Below are 22,378 nucleotides of genomic sequence, written 5' to 3'. Positions count from 1 at the left end.
GTATAATCTTTCTGATATTAATTTGAATAGATAAACAGATATCTTTATCGATACCAAAGAATATTTTTTCAAATACATGCATTGTAATAACCGTTATTGTAATTAAAATTAAACAATTATTTAAAAATATAATCTATAAAATACTGCGATTTTGTAAAATGTAAAACAATTAAAACAGAGTACCTATTTTGGGTTGATGTGTTCATATTTAAATAATATTTTATTAATAATTATACAACTCTATTCAAATAACTTTTAGGTAAAAAAAAAAAAAAAATACTTGTTTGAGACATTGATTTAGTTTTAAATTGTAACACGTTACTTTGTAAATTTATTTATTCATTGTGTAAAATTATTTTATATATTTATTTTTTTGTTTTTCTGTTTTAGGGTGATAAGAAGATCTTCGATTACAGTATAAAAACAAATCAATATATTTTATTAATCATGTTTATAATATCATTTTTGTTGCTAATAAATAAATAAAATGCGTTTCAAAAGACAATGTTTCTTTTTAATTGAATTATCAATCCTTAAATTTGTTTTGATTTAATGATCTTTGTTGTATTTCCTATTGTTGAGTATTATCGAAAAATATCCATTAGATATTAAAATGTTTCTATCCATTTTATAGTTCTATAAAAATACTATTATACATATATACATAGAGCAAAATACTTTAATACCTTATGTTGTATAATAATATATAACATACCTAATTATAATTTATTTGAAATATAATAAACAATACCAAACTTTTCGATGATCGAAAATGGTATGTTATAGGTAGAACTAATTATTGACAAAAACGTCACACGGTTATTTCTTTGTGAATAAAAAAATAAAATTGGTTTTGTCAAAAACTGGTTTTGCGTATATTCACATTTTCACTGTTTTTAGAGACAAATTATTGGGAATTTTTCACTCTTAAATCCTCAACATATTTACCTACAATGTATTAACATTTTATTTTTTGTACTAGAAAACACCATGAAAAATAAGTTGATGAAATTTTAAGCATTTTGTTTCTTCCAAAATACGCTAGCAAGTCAAAGAAAAATAAACTAAAAAACTTTGCAGTAAAAATTTTAGAATTAAACACAGGATTAGGCTAAATAGTAAATACACTAAAATAAAAAAATACTGGCTGAATACAGGTAAGTACCAGCTATATATTACATTTTACTAAGCAAATCATCGTATAATACCACGTATACCACTACATTTAGATGTATGATACCTATAGGTACTATAATATGATCTTCGCTATTTTGAATTATCATATTTACGATTTGCTTATTGAATATATTACTTGGGAAATGAATAGAAATCGTTTGATAATCAAAAACTACAATATGCATACAATAGAATGTATATAGTAAATTTTTACATAAACTCATATACTGATTTATGAAGTTATATGCAAACGTTTTAATAATTCATTGAAAAACACCCCGTCACCTCGTGATTACTCACTTATGTATAATATGAACTACCAGCTAGTGTTTTCGTTGTTTCAATGATACATATAATTTGCAAATATCGTATTATTTACTGATTGTTATATTTATAGGCTGTGATTCCAATACAATTGGTTTTTTTTTTAGTGTTAGCTATGGTATCTTCATTTTATTCCACATTAAATAGATACATTCAAACTAATTTTATTTTCCCTTCCTATGGATAATATGATATATTAAATGCTTTTGAATGTTTTTGAAAATATTTTTTTTACATGATTTAAAGTTGTTACATCTGATCAGTTCATAAACAACAGCCGTACTTTGTATAGGTATACCCATTATAAATGAATAATTATTTTTTTGTTTGTATAATAGCTGTGCCTATAATAGTATGTATATATATATATATATATATGATATTGTAAACACTTCAATCAGAGTCAATTGTTCAGCAGATGTACTCCCTTGTACAGTATTGGTTTATGTGATATTATTAGGTAATAATGTATTATTATATTATAAATATTACATTTCTTTCTTAGATAATCAGCATGGTACAGGGGCGTAATTAAGGGGGGATGAGCGGGATATATCCCCCCCAGAGCCTATATAATGTGTATATTTATAATATATTAATTTGAAGCTTGTGGAATTATAATATGTTTTATCGTGCTGACATCACGACGAAATATATTAAATATAATTAATATCAAGAAATCTATAAATTATTATTTAATTTAAAAATAAATTTTAATTTTAATATATTCAAAATTTACATTTTGAAGAATTTATTATAATATTGTATAGGTACTAAATTGTGTAGAATTTTAAAACACATTAATTAATGCATTTTGTGTACATATATATTAGTTTAAGAATTTTTGATGAAATATTGTACTTGAAAATCTAAGTATTTTGTGTGGAAAAAAATGTTTATCCCCCCTAAGACAAATTCCTAATTACGCCACTGCGGGCCATGGTACAATATATAATATTAATATTCAGTAGGTATATTATATAGTATGCATGTAGCATGTATATTTATAGTAGGTATATCTAGGTATCCAGTTTTTAATCACGAGTTCGGTCCAAAAATTGTCTCATATAAAGGTTTATAATTGTTATGTCAAATATTAAATATCAACATAAACAATTTTATTATCTTTTAAAAGTTATGTTGGGCGTTTACTGTTTAGATTTACTATCACTCAATTTATATTCCCAATCGTCATTTTAAACATTAAACATTTACAAAATAATACTTTTTTATTTATTTTTATGAATTAATGTTTTATTTATAATTTGTATTACAATATGAATTTTAAATTAGTACTTATGTATTATATTATTCTCATATGCACAATATACATTAAATTGATAAGAACCACTCCCCCAGTTCAAGCATAGATTTAGAGGGTGTTGAAACATTTAAATGTTTAAGTTGATTATTTGTATAATGAACCATATAATGTCATTTTTTTAATAAAGTTATTACTATATAACCATATTATATTATACAGGTACAACTCATGTAAGTATGGCCATTATAGGTACATATTGTGAAATATTAATATTATTATAATATGGTGCGCTGGGGAGCATCTTTCTTATACATATACAAATATCCGATAGTCGCAGACACGATCACTATAATAATATAATAATAATAACGTGTAATACGCGCATGGATAATACGAAACGATACGATATCGCGTAACCCTCTTAAAAAAAGAAAAATAGTGTTTTTTTCCCCCCGTTTTCTCGCGGGGTGCGGCTCTATGGCTGCTGCTCGTGGTCATGTCTGGTGTATATATATTATATATACTCGTTCCGCGGTGAGGGTGGGTCGTCGCTCAGTGTGCTGTTCGCCGCCGCGTTTCGGTCATCCATCTTGCCAGCAATGAATCATGGGAGCGGATGATGATGATAATAATAATAATAATAATATACACACAATATACGGCGACTGTGCTGCTGCAGCCGCCGTCACCGCCGTTTGCCTCTGTCGCCGCCGTACAATGTTATGTATATTATAAAATGATAAAAATATAACATTATAGCGTTTCGCCTCTGACGCCGTCCTCGACTAGTGGTTCTCAACGCCTGCAAAAGTATCAATACAAACGGTCGATTATCTTCGTGGAAATTCTATTATATATATTATATATGCACAAGATTTATACATTATATCGTGTATTTATATATGGTACCATATAATACAGGGATTAGGCATAACGTCACAAAACAGTCACCGCCACCAGGCTATAGGAATTATTATTGAATTCGACGAGGGTGAAGGCAATTCGCCGCAACTCGAAACGAAAACTCTTGTAAATTCACCCCCCCCCCCCCTATCCGCATATAAAGTCTTGTATAACAATGCAAGCGATAATATTTTATAATATATAATAATATATGCATAAAATACAGATTTTCTTTCCGAGGGGTGCCTAAATGTATTAAACAATATTATTGTTACAATAATAATATATTAGGTGAATAATGTTTACGAAATAAAATATATTTATAATTGTTTTTTTAAAACAAGTTTGATTTGTATATACAACATTCTAATATTATAATAATATAGTACCTATATACATAGATTGAATAGTGGTGAAATTATTGAAGAAATAAAGTATAACAAAAGTATATTATACTATTTAAATATATAAATGTGAAATGATACATTACATAATATGAGATATATATTGTACGTATAAAAAATTACGACAATATATATTTTAATCTACAATATATTATAATCTGATATATTTACAATATTATCAAATTTTTGTTCAACTATATTATCTCTATATGGACTGTATTAATACCAAAATAGAACTAAGTAAATTATAATATTCACAGTCCTCATTTACTTTCAGATATAATTTATGCTTTGTAAAGTGTTATAATGTACCTAAATATTTTATTGGAAAAAGATCATAATATAAAAATTGTGGTTATACGATTATTTAATGATTTTGCGTAGATCCACTATGAAACTTAGAGTGTAGGCAAAACACATAAATATTTTTCCGTTATATTGGAGTAATCTCGAAATAATGATTTAAAATATTCTATATGCGGCTATAATAATTACTAGACCTAATGTACTGAACTATAAATGGGCGCATCTAATTAATAGCTAAACAGAAGTTACAGCAGTGCAAAATATCGTCGGTGAATGTTTTTGTTAATGCTCGTGTGTATACAAAATATATTGGGATTTAATTTTTACTGCCGAAGTGGAAACATATGTTTAATTTGCTACATATATAGTATTAGATAAATCGTTTATACGTATATAGTTCTCGCCATCGTATAGAAGTATAATAATAGTCCATAAATATATATTTCATATAATAATTGCTTTAGTCACGGTCTAGACGCTTAAGTATAATATCATATAATAGTACACAATGATATGTCCATTGTAACTCGCTATAGAATCGCCTCTTGAATGGACACAACCTTTTAATTTTTTTATCGTCCTATAAATTATATACGAATGATTACACGTGTCGGACGAAATCTCGAGAATTTTTTCACTCGCAAAAAACTATTCGCACAATACCTGTAGCTCGTCGTGAGCGAAGATATAAAAACCACCCGAAACGCGGGTGGTCTATATGTATACTATAAACGGTGTTTAAAGAATGAAAATTGTGCGTATCGAAAATATGTGACCCGATTTTTGCGATTATAGAAATAATTTATTATAACGCACGCACACACACACGCGCTGCATGTGTATTATATCATTCTTTTTTATAAAAAATAACACAGAATTTTTTTTGTAGCAAGTCTTTTAAGTAAAAAACATTTTGGGATGAGTAAAAATTGCACGCCACGTAGTCGAGACTCGACCTTCCAGCACGTCGGAAGAGCACATATCGATATAATTATTGTGTATATACCTACTTTTACAAAACGATTTCAATTTCGACATGTAATACGTAAAATAAATATTTTTTGGCGATATTGCAGAGTGAAGTCGTCGGTATTCGATATCCGCGAATATAAACAGATTATTAGGCGTCCGTCTATATATCACGCCATACCGGTGATTATTGTACCGATGACCGGAGAAACGTGTCGAAGCTGTTTTTCGCAATTGTTCTGCACGGGAAAAATTCTTCATGACAAAATCATTGGTGAGTGCTTATAATAAATAATCATACATTAAATAAAACAGAAAAAAGACTTCTGACGGCCAGCCGATGTTGGTTTTTTTTTCATAAATGTAATAGATAGTATATAATATAATACGTGTATGTTCGGATTTTCGTTGGTTTTTTTCGGACGCCGCGGCTTATACAATATTCTACCTACCTACTATATATGATGTATATATATGGTATCGCGAAATTAAGGCATTATGTGATGCGTGCACAAGGTGCGTCATAAATCATAAAAACGGCGGTGACGTATATAAAGGGTTATTTCGAATATATGTTTGTCCCCGAGTGTGTAATATGACCATATATAATATTATATATATATATATATATGTGACGTGAGTGCGTCTTACGACACGTTGAAATGCAAACAATGTGGCAGGCACATTTAAGCAAATGTCGCACTGCAACAAGTATATAATACTAATATACGCAGTATATTGTTATGGATTTGCATATTATGGTAAAAAAATCAATTTCGATCAAAAGCGCAGATTGGCGCGATCGCGATAATGTACAGATATACCTATAGGACGGCATGGTATAATATTATTTGGAAATGAGATTGATGTAGTTTTATAATCATCGAAATTCGATCTCGTGCTCGAGAAAAACGATACAATATACTGTTTAGCGTAGGTATATGAATTATATGCGGAGTAGTCAATAAATAGTACTTATCGTACATTTATCTCTCGATAGTACACAATGTAAAATGACAATTTACACTATTTGAATTACTATTATTCTTAAAAAAAAAAAAAAAAAAACAGATACAAAATACGAGTCTTCGCGATACGAAAACTCCACTGCAGTCTTACATAATATTACTCGATAACCCGCACTACTCTTCTACCACGACGTTTACGTCTTTAAGTATAATTTTACAGCGATATGCTGCCTCATTGTATTTGCTTCATTGCTAATACGAACACTGTCTATTATTTGTATATTATTTGATTCAATTTTAATGTGCACAAATAAATTGGTTAGCACACCAAACAATATTAAACGCATATTATTGGTACTAAATTATCTATCACACAGCAATATTTATTTTATGTTGTAGGTACATATAGATAGGTACACCTCCACTCAAAATGGCATTTAGGAACGTCTGTGTTGGATTAAAGATTTGAGTGTATAATATATTGCATTGTTATTTATCATAATGGTTGTGCAACATATCTCTCACCAGTTTCACCCATATTTATATAGATCAGACTTAGGCACATTTCATGTTGCAACAACATGCATTCTTAGGTACACAGTTGATTTATTTAATTGATAAGGAATTCAGCTTTTATCGAAAGCGCAGATTTATACGATCGTTATAATGTACAAAATAGCATAAATGCCTAGTATAATATTATAAGGACACGATATTTTCGTAATGAGGTTATAAACGTCGAAATTTGATCTATATAAGAACAATACAGTAAGTATAGTCAATGAATATTATGTGCCCTTACTGAATTATCTATTTTACAACAATTATATGTATATACTGTATTGCATATATAGCTGCCTGGTACCTATATACACTCGTAGTGCAATAAAAAAACGTCTGTTGTGATTACTGTTTACGAGTGTGTGTATAATAGATTTCATTGAACGTTTTCGTTCCATAGATCAGACATAATAATATGTGCATATCTATATATAGGCAAATTGTAGTTGCAGCAATGCAGTATACTCTTTGTAGATAAATGCAAACATATATGCAATGCAGTTCCTTATCAAATTTTGATCTGTGGTGTGTTTTTAAAAACTGTTGTTATAGTCATTAACATAATAATATACACACCTACTTGTACAATTTTCAAAAATTATATATAACACGAAATATCAAATTATTTACTTAATATCTAGGTCAGATTGTAAAAAGCATTTCAATTACCGCACTAATTTTTATTTTTATTCTGATTTATCTAACTACTTAAGGTGTTATTATTTAAATTAGTTTGCGTGTAAATAAAGAATATAGAACTAAATAGTAGCTTTTTTATTATTTACAATTTTTTAAACTTTGTATGAGCTACCTGCAGACTAACTTGCTCGTAGTAAATCTCAATACTTTTTGGATGGTTACTTGTCGCTTCTGACCACTTTTACAAACTTTTAATGTTTTTAAGTTAAAATCTATAACTGGCCGGTTTATGTAAAATATAGAATATTTGTTGGTCTTTCAAAAAGTTGAAATTGTAAAAACGCAATTTGACATGATGTTATAATTACACTGCCATTGATTGAATTATGCATATACGATGCGTGGACAAAAACATTTCCGTTTCGTTTCATTGGTTATAAATACTGAACATAATATATTATATAGGTACTAGTATTTATAACCAATGATTTCTCTGAACAAAAATGTTACAATTATTTTTCCTGTAAATACGTTTTTCGATAATATATTTTTATCGCGATCGTGTCATTTTTCTGTTCGTCGAGTCCGTCGATTACGATAATAATATTTTAATATTGTGTTTATTTTGTATATACCTAATAATATTATAATATTATTAATCGTTCATCGCGCAATGCGAGTATATATAATGATGTATAGATATGAATATAATATTATTATATCATCGCGTGTAGATATGTATCGTTAAACCGGACATCCGAACGTTCATATCCTATATTATATAGTTGCTCGCATTTATCGGCCGGACTTTTATCCTGCAACGGATGACGGACAACGATTTATCAACGAAATCCGTCAATACTTGCATATTCGTTATAATATTAAATCGTTTCAGAATAAACGCGTGTATATTGTGTATAATATTATTATTTTACTACCGTGTAGGTATATAAAATATTGTTATAATAATATGCGTTTCAATCGGAAGTTCGCGCGAACGTCACGCCACTGTTTTCGTTCTACGACATGGCTATATAATAATACGACTATGACGAAGTGTATAATATATTCAGTATGTTCACGGAAGCTGGGTGCCTAAATTCTATAACCCAATTACCCAAATTACTCGGTACCCTATAATCTATATACGTACTTTAGAATTTCGTCTGCGGGAGATGGATGAACCAACGGTTCCATGTTCCGCAAGCAGCTGAATCAAAAAATGCTTATAGTCATAGGTGGCATTTAGGGAGGAGGTCACGAGAGGACAAATTTTAATGTAAATTGCGATTATTTTTTGGCCCCCATTCCCAACAGCTATAGAGACAAGTGCCGCCTATGTGTATAAGGTACTTACTGAGTAATAACAAATATGGGTAATTTAATGATTATACAGCGTATACCCTTTTTTCGTGAGCACAAAAAATATTTTTGTCATGATGAATACCTACAATTATTACTATACTATATAATAGGCATGCGCACATTTCTCACGCTGTATATTATATTGCCGACGACCGTCAGATGCGTATTACTATTATTTCGCGCGAATTCGATTATTTTATGATTATTCCGGTCGACGTGGTTCGTGACGACGACGTATAATATTATATTGTGTGTTATTAAAATATTTTACGCCCGTATACCCGCGCATATACCTATGGATATAACAGTAGGTATATAATACACGGTGCTGTACATATATATATATGTATAACATTATTATTATAATTTCCGTGAGAAATACCGACGCCCGTCGCAATAATTTATCGCGCAATGGCGTTTTCGTTTTCGATTTCGATTGTTTTTAAATATTTGTTTTCAATACGTTTCACGTTTTCAAATGTTCCAAACTTATATGTTACAGTGGTAGGCACATCATCAGTATCTCGAAGTTTCAGTATTACGTAATTTTATTTTTTATTTTGATGCCTTGTGCGAATTCCAGAAGCGAATGTATTGATATAATTTTATACCGTCCTAAAACAGACAAAAAGAGCGCGTGTTTAAGTATAATATTATAATGAAATCATTCGGTTTTCCGTATACATGATATATTATACAGTAAATAGTAGGTATATAATGTATATATGTTATATTATTTATATTATTTCGCTTTACTAGTTTTCGTTTTCCTGCCTATACTATTTATCGCGTGATATATGTTTGATTTGAATATATATAGCGCGCACTCGCGTTTATAATAGGTATATATATATATATATTTATATATATTGGATGATAATTGATTATGTGTTTATGTGATACGCGTGCATATATGAATAATTCGTAAATAAAAAGCTTTCGACGGGAACGAAACAAAATACGTGTTCGACTAATTTAGGGTTATAATTTACGACGAGGGTGAACTCCCGTTATACATATATATATATATATAATAATATGCACTTTACACTACATAATATATAAGTGCATGCAAGTATATATTGATGTAATATATATACAGCCATGGGTATAGTGCACCGATTGTTAAACCTGCAGTGTAGCGTAGGCGTGTGTACGTCAGTTGTGTTATTGTATAAATATAGTTCTTTCCTCGTTTCATTAGCATTATTTTTACGATTTAAATTTTAAAGAACGAAGTAGCTTAAGTCGACTTGAAAGCGTGGAGAGTGGTGACACATATTTATTTATTTATAACTGTATACAGGTCGAAGCGTATCTGTGTAAGAATAATAGCATGCACGATAACAAACAATATTATTTAAAATAATTTATATTGAGCTACCTACCTAAACATTTTATTGCTAAGCATTCTGTTTGATCAAGAAAACGGGGTTCCTAATTTTTTTGAGAGATTACTGTATTTTATAAAAATCAAATCTAAATAATACATGCACTGAGCGAGAGACTACCATCCGTTAACTGGAATCAATGCCTCTATTTGCGTTTGATAACTATAATATTAAATAATTACGTTACGGAACATCGTTAGGATTATATTTGAAGATTTTTCGTTGTTCGAGATTGTTTAGAAACAATAGAAACACAATGATGAACAACTATTATTATAATAATATGATGTGGGGAAAAATAATATCTACAGTTGCACGGTCGCTTAGTGCGTGATAACCGTTGTCAAAATCGTTCTGTTGGAAATTTGCATAATACATACGAAAATCCACTCTCAGGCGCTCATGAGTCATGACTGCTTAATAATTAATAATAAATTAAAATAATATACAGTACAGTCATTATGCAACATAAACGATATACGATTATATTATACATACTTCATGTGTGTTGAAGGTTTATAATATTTATTAATCTATCACATATTTAGTTATCAATTAAAAAATCGTAAAATAACTTAGAATTTAAGTATATAATACATGTCAAATAGTTTTTAGTTTGCATTTTATAAACTATTGCCCTTCCTCCCACTACGAGTTCTATCATCCTAGTCTCCATTTATATAATGCATATAATATTATCATTATATATTATGGAATAATTAAATAAAAAATATAAATTTACCTACCTACTTTTTAGGTAAGTATTTTATATTAATTGGTATTGGTTTCAATATATTTTTGCAGTAGGTGTACTAACTATTGTGTATGGGATTAAGCTATATTACTATATTTACTACTTTAAGTTATGGTAATGAGTAATGTTTAAGCAGAAAGGACATATGTATATGCTATCGGCAATGTGTATAATATATTTAATATATAAAATGCGTAAGAATTCTATATAATACCTGGTGGTTTTTAAAAAAGTGTATAATACAATTTTTTTTAAACACATTTCCTAAATATTCTGTAGGTATAGTAACTAGGCATTTCATAAAATGACAAACAACAAATTGGTGATCTGTAGAATAGTGAAATAATTCAAAAAAATAAATTTCCTTCTATAATAATAAAGACAATTATTAATTTTATTAGCTCACAAAAAATATTTATTACAAAGTAGGTATCAATTTAATATTACAGAATATAATGCATGAAAATGAAAAAAAAAAGATAATTTGTAAATTATATGGGTAGTGTACTAACATGCAGTTATTAATTATTATTACTATTATATTATTCTATAAAATAAAAAAATCTATATAGAACGTAGGTACTTATTAGGAATAAATACAATATACTTTTTTAAATTTATTTTAAACTTCGTTAAGACAAAAGACAAAATAAATGTTAATAATAGGATTCTATTATTACAAAAAAAAAATATTAATAATTTCATATTATGTTTAAGTTACCTAATAAAAATTAGTTAAATTTATTTATTGAAGCACTGTAAATTAGGATGACATTTTGAATTGCAATGAATTTTATTTTTTAAACACTTACATCTGTTATTTTGACATCTTGTTGAACATGAACATTTAATAAAGCCTTGTCCAGGAATTCTACTTCATTAAATTTATCGATATTACAGATTACTAATGGATTTATATTAGGTGAAGGTACATTGTCAAATATCAATAGGTACTGATAATATGGATTTAATATATTACCTATACATTGTTTGGCATTTCATATAATGCTTAGGTAATTTAAATTTTTTTATAGATTGCCAACTGTAGTTGGTGTTATATAGAATTCCTAGACATTTTATAAAATACCAATATTATACACATTGCCGCTAACGTATACATATATATAGAGACAGACTACAGATACATGGATGATTGGTGATATTCTAACTGTGAGGAATCTGGTAATATTTGATAGCAATTTCATATGCTTTATCCAAGTTTTGATCCAGAATTTTAATGTGTAAAATATTTAATTTTATTTAAAAGTTTCAAAAAATTAATAGTTAAATCATATGAAAAGTTCAGATAACAGACTTTCCTTCTTTTTTTAAGGGCATTTGGATGAAATTAAGTGAATGCAGAGTGCAGACATCGATTAAACATTTTAATGGCCGAAAATAACTAAATTTAAATACAAAAATATGTTTGATTTTATATAATTTGAAAGCTGTAGAATAGATTTTTCTGACAAACGTATGATTAGGGTGACATATACAAGCAATATTTTAAACCTGTGACACCAAAACGAATAGTACTTAATGGTACTGACTACATTTGGTTCAGTCACGGTATTTAAAATGATTTGCACCTAGAAACTTATTTAAATACATTTTGTTGCATATTACCTATTGATAGTTTTGTATATGTCACAAAAACATACGTATTAGGTGTAAATGTGTAATATATATATATTGTTACAAAAATGCTTAAATAACATTATTGAAACAATATTCGTACGCGTGTTAAAAAAAAAAATAACAACTCGAGCATTAACATTGCATGGTACAATAATAGATACACTGTGTTCTATTATGTATACCTAGGTAGTGTAGTTCCCAAATAAATACCATAAATATATATACTTTATATGTGCGGTGTAATAATGATATAATTAAGACGTAACGCTCCTGTGGCTACATATACAGTATATCGTAATATACCTATGCCTAGACGTGTGCGGAAAAACAACAGGCAGGTACATAATAATATTATAAGAACTCTGCAGGTTTATTTTTTAATTAATTCTCGCGCCAGATTGATAAATCGTACAGGATAAAAAAAATATCCATAACCTGGGGCCGCATTGAAATAGTTATCATGGACGATGTTGCATCGCACTTCTTATAATAATACGCGTATATTATCTGGATTTAAGTACCAGCGACTACCGGTTTTTGTTAACCGCAGTGGCGGTGGGTGTTAAACGTTGAACTTTTATTTGGAGGGGTGGCGACAAATTTAAATAATACAAATATTACCGTCGTTTATATTGCGCATATCACCTAACCAACAGTACCTGACGATTACTTGATATATCCGTTGGTATTTAAAAATATTAGTCCTATTAATCTGCTGATATAGTGTTGGTACACTATAATATGTCTGATACCTACGCAATAATAATATATAGTAACCTCCATATATACATTAAATTAAAGTGCACGGGACGTTAAACAATAATCCACGGGCATAGCCGTTTTCGACCAAAAACGTACATTTCCCTTTTCGGCCGATTCACTTTTCGACCAAATTTAAAAAATACTGATTCCCTTTACGACCAAAAACAAAATTTTTGTAAAATTATGGCAATTATATTAATTTATATAATTATGTAATTTTGACAAATTATTTAAAAAATAAGTTGGTAGGTACTGAAAAGTACCAAGACATTTGAATTCGATTTGAAAAACCTTCAAAATTTAAATAAATGAAATAATAAGGATATTTTTTAGTGTGTGTGTAAAATTAGTATCGTTTTGTAAATAATTTTGTCGCGAATTGTTTTTTTACGAGTATTGTTATTTTATGCAACTTATAAAAAACTATATTATGTAGCAGCAATATTATTTTATTTTTTTTACATATATCGAAAAGAGAATCGACCTTTTTTAAATTTGGCCGAAAAGTGAATCGGCCGAAAAGGGAAGGGTACGTTTTTGGTCGAAAACGGTCTCGCCCTAATCCACATTACATCGGTCTGCATTGCTGTGAATAACTGCAGTGAGTCATTATTAGTAAATAATGGCTTACAACGTATCACCTTTATGCAATTCGCATACTTTCACATAAAAATGTAAATGAGTTCATATTATTTTTTTTGTGGTTTTCAGTCCTTGAAAGGTCATACGCATTTATCGACCAACGTGACGATATCCCAATCGAATTTTCGAACCGAGTCAAGCCCGAGGGTTGTTTCGCAACTCGGGTGTCGCAATTAGGGGGTGTTGTAGAACGACCAAAAACTTCAAATCATCACCTCCTAAGTCTACAAACCCTGTTAATAAAGGTCTCAAGTCGTAAGTCGATTTTTAATTACCGCGGAGGATTGCTTATTTTCACACGGCTCGTATAAAACGTATCAGCTAGTGTCTCGTCTCTCGTGATAATTCAACATTTGGTCTCTATACAGTTAGGTTAGGTGCTACACCTATCTATGTGTCGAAAACTCGGTAGAGGTCAGGTCAGACAATACAAATGACAATCGACATATGTAAATATCGAATATAGTGAACTTGGTGAGCATTATAATGTATTAAGATATATACTAGAACTTAGAACTTAGATGAAAGACGGGAAGCTGTGAGAGCTGTATACATGGTGTAAGTGTAGTAGTAGTATGCAACGGGACGGAGGTTTAGGTACCTATATAAGGCTATAGAGGTGTACACACACACACACGCGCGATATTATTACATATTTTCGTTTTTCTCTCGACGCTCCGATTCTTATCAATTCGACATACAGTATGCGTGCAGCAACATGTGGCCCGTTAATGATGGTCGCATACACACACACAGACACTCGTATAATAGATTACGCAACGCAGTGTACAATATACTATAATAATATTACAACGTGTGTAAGCATAATACACGCACGCTATATCTTCGGTTTGCGATATTAATGATGGTTTAACCGCATTATGTGTGTCACAACAACGGTTCGAAAGAGAGTCCATACACATATTATTATTATTATTATTATTATTATTAGTAGTAGACGGACTCTCGCGGTCGTATTATTGCCGACTATATACGGACCAGGCGGGCTGCTAAGCGAGTGTTTTCAGTATTTTTATTTTTGTTGTTATAGGCTGTTTGGTGATTAATGATCAACGTCGCGTATTGTGCTCACACGTATAATAATGATAATAATATGATACACAACAAACGCATCGCTTTATTTTATAATACATAATATACGCCACATCTTCGACTTAAAGTAATAATAGCAATACGTACGAGTGTGCAATTCCGTAGGATACTGTGTGCGTGTACGTGTGTGTGTGGATAAACATGTTTGCGAGACACACACATACACGATAGGGACCGGTCGATGGGCTTGGCTTTTGCGTGCACGTCTCGCCAATAATCGCTCCGGGCAATCGGTTTTCGCGAATGTGTGTGTGTGTGTGTGTGTGTGTGTGTAAATATTACAAAACTCGCACCGACAAAGAGCTCGTAGCCATTGCCGTCTTTACGTGTCATATCGTATTGTGTATAATATACGCGTATTATTATTATTATTATTATATACACTCCGTATACCCCTAACCGATGATGGTGGCGCTGTTGTGTGTATGATACAGTCGAGGGGTAGACGGACGCATGTACATAATATAATATGATTTCATAGAACTCCGAAAAGCCATCCTGCAATGCGTTTCGAAAACATTTCGATTCAAACAGTCAACATATTGTATATAATTGCGTGAAAATTGTGAATAAAAATATAATAATTTATTCATAGGCACCGCGAGAGGAAGAATTTAAGGAGGTTCACTTACACTTCCTGCCCCTGCAAGCATATCACTTGAACAAATATTCTTACGTATTTAGGCATTAATTAGAAATCAGCGCATAGTTCATTGAAAAATATTCTGGCTGCGTCTATAAATAAACTAGAAATACCAATTTAGAGACGTAAATATTTTAGGCTTATTTCAACGGATTTACACAAAATATAATAATTATGATGCAATAGCATAATAGCCAATAGGTATATTTAGGGGTGTTCTCTACGGCACTATTTACTGCAGTATTCCATGAATGTCGGCCGAAATAAATATTAATGATAAGTGTTTGTCATTAACACGCAATCAATTGCCTTATCTATCACGATTAGTGTAGTAAATTTTATTGGACGACAGTAAAGTTCGTAGAATGACATTCAAAAATACCGTCTTCGTCACACGATATGATGCGCATCTCATCCCCTAGGGCAGTTCTGTGTGAAGGAGATTATTTATAATGGTGCATATTATTATATATTCATTCAAAAGAGCTTTCTTGGTAGTCTACAGAAATGATATCGATAGTCTCAAGTTTTACACTCCAAAAAACGAGTACTGGAATACGGCGACAGCGGTATGGCCCCTTCGCACATCTCGAGTACTTAACACACGTAATAGGATTATGTGTAAAAGAAAAACCTCGTGGTGAAATCTCATCGCACATTTATTATCTTACGCGATTTTTGCACCCCTCGAGCGGACTTCACAAAAACACATTTATAATCGACCGATTTGTCTGTGCGAGTGTATAAAAATAGCAGCTATGCGAAGCCGCACTCGACTGTATATAATATATATATATATATATTAGCATTGAATTCTGTTCAGTAGTAATTGCTTTTATTATACTGTACATGCCTGTATAGGTATATATTATTATAATATTAAACATTATCTCGCGTAGTCCCACATAAAATATTATGTAAATTCCGGCGCGTGAGCTGCCGAGTACAATAACAAAAAAAAAATCCGTTTTAGAATGTAGTGCCTATATTTATATGAATTATTAATAAATCCGCCTGGAATCGAATTTCTCGTGTTGGATGGTAAGTATACGTATATTTTAGGTTTATATACACATACTGTATATATATATATAGCCATATAGGTACGTTTATCAGCGTCGTCGATTTTAATACAGTAATCATCCTATAATCGCGCCGTCGTGTACACAATATAATTCGTATAGATTTAAAAAAGCTACTCTTCTATACATTTTGCCTACAATATTATATTATGATAATCATAACATGTAATTACAATTTAGACTGTAACACGCATTTAATGCATTCAGGGTTGGGCGTGATACCCAAAAAAGAGTATCACGATATTATATATGCATTTAGTATATCTAGATATACAATAGATACTTCAAGATCATACGCTGTCATATAATATGATAGTACAAAATATTAAATTTCCAATTGCATTTTATAAATTATTATATGTCTACACCAACTTACAAGTTTAGAGAGTCTTGTAAATTTAAATCAAATTTCTATAAACTTTAAATTCTAATACAATTAAATAAATATTTTTCAATAAAAGTATCGTGTGTCTTTTGAAAAATAAGGTACACGTGGGATTTGTACATACAAAATATAATTTGTATTAAGATACAATAATTATGAATTTGATACGCATGTGTCTGTGATTTTTCCCAAATATACGCTGCATACATTACGTTAGACTATATTTGAATCTTTGAGTTCTAGATAAAATATCATGCTTATAATATTATTGTTTTCGTCCTATTTTTAGATAATATTGTTTAATAATATACGGTAACATAATTTATTGTTTTATTATAGAAATCAAACATGTACTTTGTACATATGACTGTACTAAATAAATGGTACTTTTTTTTGAAGAATGTATAGGAAAAATCTTCAAAAAAAAAAATTGTGTCTTTCAACTGATATCATTTAATGTGAGTATTTTAGTATTTTACTTTTAAATACCTATTTCTCACTCTATTTCTAAATGTTTATGATTTCGTTGACCTTTATGGTATACGATATTTTCAAAAAAAATTTTTATAATGTTTGCACGTTCAAGAGTTTAAAATTTATATAGTTTATAATTTTAAATACTATAATGATTTATATTAATATCCGTAAGTGATTCGAGATTGGAACAAAAGCTCGTGTCGTTGGATTTATTTGATGGAGGTTGAGAGCGCCAACCTTCCCTTGCACATTTCCTGTTACGAGTTGCAGCAGCAGGGGATGCATGAAATGAAAAGAGAAATAATATTATGTGTATACACCATGTTTAAGTTAAAATACATTTCGTAATAATCGAAAAACGGTGAGCGCAGTCTGTGCTGAGTTTCGTACACACGGAATATATAAGATGATGATGATGATGATGCTTATGATAATAATAATAGTAATAACAACAATAATGATAAGGTGGACGACGTATCGCGACCGGGAAAACGTGCGATTTCGTCACGAGATTAGATTTCCGTTTTTGGGATTGAAAAATCAACGCGACCCGTACCCACACAAATGCATACATACATATATATATATTTATATTAATATAGTAATATAATGATGATATGTGCATGCTCAAATACCTATATTTATGTATACCTATACGTGTGTTGTATAGGATGTATACTGCAGTGACCTCGCAGGTTGAGGTAATATACCCGCCGTGGAACGTATTTAAATCACGTGCGAGGGAGGCTAATCGTTTGAAAATAAAAAAATAAAAGGAAACCTTCCCTCAACCAGCGGGTGGCAGTGAGCGGAAGGCTCAGGCAGAGGTGCACACGACATCGCTCTCCGATAGCCTTCCGCTCGGCGTTTCCGGTCCGACGTCGTCGTTGCAGTCGTCTCCATGTATGTATACACAATATACATATATTATATACATTATATAGTCGCCCGTCCCCCACGTCTTTTCATTTCCGGTACTACTCGCCGCCTGTACTGATCTATGTGGGGCGTGCGTGCGGAGGAGTTTTGGCTCTTTTTGCAAAAGTGTCACGCGTCGCCTCCAGCCCCAAACCCCTCCTCCCTGTGGAAAATACATCACGTCTCGCTGGGGTTTTTTGGATTTACGCGCGTTTTATGAATTCTCCGCGGCCCGCCACGCCGCGTGGTCTAGTCCAACCTCAAATATATATATATATGTATACGTGTACGCCTAGCTGCATATATACCTACCCTTAGGGCGACCGTTTTTTTCTGGTGGGATAGCTCGCTAAACACTTTCGCCCGGCCAAAGTTCGAAACTTCTGGTTTATATATATATATATACATATATATAATATATTAAAGTCGTGCGTATATGAGTGTGTGTGCGAGTGCGCGGGTGAGCCACACCGGAAGGATTACTACCGCGAGGATTTTCGTTACGGTTTGAGTTCGGTTTTTTTGTACACATATAATATATTCATTATTTTTTCTACTTTTCGACGATGAAGAAACAAAATATAAACAAAAAAAAAATACGCAAAGATATTCCTCGACAAACTCTGAAATCCGCATAAGCTGCAGGAAGAAATCCCCTCCCCCCCGGGCCCCGATGAACCGTTCAGCGACCAGCCAACACCAACGACAATATTATAAAGTGCATGCGCTTATATGATAAAATTTTATATATATAAATGTATATTATAATGATCCATGATGTATATATATATTCCAATCAATAATAATATATTATTATTATTTGACGTATATTCTCGCACGTCCAACGGCAAAAGTTATCCACCGTGATTTGCATAATATATTATTATGTAAACGGTACACGCTGAAGATCGTCGTCGGTCGTTGAGCTCAGAGCTGCAGGGGCCAGTTGTCTGAGCTCGCACCCTGTATTTATGTATATATAGATTCTTTTTAAAGAAAATACTTTGCTTTCCTTAAAAAAATATACATAATATGAATATTACATCAAACAGCGACGTTTCTCCTTCGATCTTCTCGAAAAATTCACAATACAATCGCCTGTATGCACTTGCTCACCAACATTTAGATTTTCTATGAATTCTATTCGAAATATGACCAATTATTATCGTCGCACATAATATTACAGTGGTCATCGCTTATTGGACCAACAATTAATTGACCTCATTCGTCTATTATTGATTCAAAACTCCTGGCCCGGATTTGTATAAATACTATAACACACTAAAAAAATTCGTAGACTCGCACATCAGTTAACGGGGTCATTTCGAACCGATGAAATTAAAATCCAATCAACTGTGGATGGATTTTGATCAAGAATTTATTAGATTTATTAGATACGTATAGCATATGCAAGAAATATTTTACTATTTTATTTTTTATTGAACAATATTTTTTCTTTTAATATCTTTACATTATTTTTAAATGTCAATAAAAACATTTGAAGTAAATAAGTGATTATTTACTTTTAATTTTTTTGGTGCTTTCGATTTATTGACTCATCAAGTTAATAGACTCAAATGGTCTGATCCCAGGGATCAACTGTACATATTATATAGTATGACGTATCCATTATTGTTACAAATAACGAGTTTTTCAATTCTGCTTCCATACTCGTTTTGACGGTTTTGATTTTTTTTTTTCTGTCATACCTACATAATATCGTTATTACATACAATATTATTATTTATTATATTCCAGATGCTAATAATGAAATACTAAATTATATTTTTATGCGTGCAATACACCGAGCGCCTACTGCGCACATTGGGGACGAGGATACAATTTACTTTTACTTTACTGCGTGAGACGAAATCTCGGCGGTTTTTATTCGTATTTTTTCGTGCACCCCTCGCACATGCGAGGCGCAAGTGGCAGGGGGGGAAATACGGTACCCATTTACAATTTACTAAAAAGCTTTTTAAAAACTTCCACTCTCGTGCGGCGGCGACGACGTTGGCGGCGATCATGACGACGACGACGCGCGCGACGAAACGACGGACAAAATCAAATTCTGTCGTACAATTTCTTAAAAAGCTTTAAGTCCGCCTCCGCTTGCTCGTCGCTCGGGGGGCTGTTGTTCTTTTTTTGTTTTTGTTTTATTGCTGTTTGTTAAAACTTTCGCGTCTTTGTCTCTCCACCCAATGGAAGATTTAAGCAAAACGTTTTTAGCTAACTAAATATTTATATATGTATATTAAGATGATAGTACATATTATAGTATATTTGTATAAGCGTTCGCATTTGTAGAAATTCTATTTTTAATTAGATGACGTGTTTTACTCGAGCTCGTTCATTGTCGTTTTTTAAAATATGAAAAAAAATCTCTCGTCTTATTGTGTTGTCCTCGCTTCTGCATAACGGCAATAAATAATTCCGATTAAGTTTTTTTTCCTCAGTCCCCGCCTTTCGGATATACCGAGATTAAAAACTTTATGCTCGTATACGACGTAACTGCAGATGCGTTACATTTTTTTTGACGCACAGTCCAAAATCTAAATATCTTGAATTAGCTCGGCCCTTGAAATTCGAATTTATATTGAAGTTTGTATATTATTTTATCATAGAGTATGGTCGTGTTTGTATACCAATCGAATTATATTACTATATTAGTAATGTTAGACATTTTGACAGTCTGTATGATATAAGCGTCTATTATTTATCGTTTGAAAAAAAAAAAAACGATAGTTACGTATGTAATATAATCAATTTGAATGTGATGTCTTTTATATTTTATCGTTATTGTAAACTAAATACAAACGTACAATTATTGTTTGTCAATTATACTAAAAATATAGGTGTCTTTCAGAGATTTATGCATATAATAATTATTATAACAGGCTTAGTATAATACCAAAATTTCCTTTAAAAGTTTTAGACCAAAATATTTTCAAGTAATTTATATATGAAATTCATAACGATAATATTAATGTGGATGAATAGTAACTTTTGAATTTCTTAGCCTAGTAGTTATACGGCCGTTAAATTGAGATTTTTAAATTATAAAATTGTACAAATATCTAAAAATGTGGGACTCAAGGGGTAAACACATAATAATATTATGTAACATTATATACATTTATAAATTACATCTATGTAAATTTGAATCATATTATATTAATTCACACAGTGAATAGGTAGTAACTGCATAAGTTTAGTATTTGCAGTATAATGATAAAAATATTAAAATATATTATATAACAAATTAAATATACACAAACGTCTCAGAGCGTGTCGTGTCCACGCGGTTTAATGCAAATTAATTTGGCAGGACATGGTTCGAGGCATTAATGCATTAATGCTCTAGCTGTAGTGCATAATATACGAATCGCCCAGAGGGATTGACTTTTCCTCTCACAATTATTTATACTATTATTATTGCAATACAATAGCAATACTCCTCTTACCCTGCACACGAGCGGACACGACTCGTATAGTTAATAGTTATAAACGGCTACACCCTATAGTAATAACGATGTATTCGTTATTATAATGGTTAATAATAATGTAATTATTATTTTAATTAAATTAAATTTTTTTGTTAATTTAATAATAATTAGTGTTCAGGTACTTGACAAGTGTTTCCAGTGTGCATATTTCATTATAATATATTGCATGCTTCAGTAAAATCTCTCAA

General features: G+C 30.7%; 1 long non-coding RNA gene across 1 annotated transcript in view; it reads right to left on the bottom strand.

Annotated features, from left to right (window-relative positions):
• Window positions 1-2,725: 2,725 nt before the first annotated feature.
• Window positions 2,726-22,378, bottom strand: part of LOC149058809 (uncharacterized) — a 58,987-nt gene continuing 39,334 nt past the window's right edge. The window contains exon 2 of the long non-coding RNA XR_016190368.1: window positions 2,726-3,566. This is a non-coding gene — a long non-coding RNA (uncharacterized LOC149058809). The remainder of the gene's footprint in view (window positions 3,567-22,378) is intronic.

This window comes from Diuraphis noxia, unplaced genomic scaffold (assembly GCF_037042655.1).
Source record: "Diuraphis noxia isolate RWA-SAM2 unplaced genomic scaffold, SU_Dnox_SAM2 contig0002, whole genome shotgun sequence".
In the NCBI taxonomy this organism is placed as follows: Eukaryota; Metazoa; Arthropoda; class Insecta; order Hemiptera; family Aphididae; genus Diuraphis; species Diuraphis noxia.
This window is presented reverse-complemented; position numbering and strand designations above follow the sequence as displayed.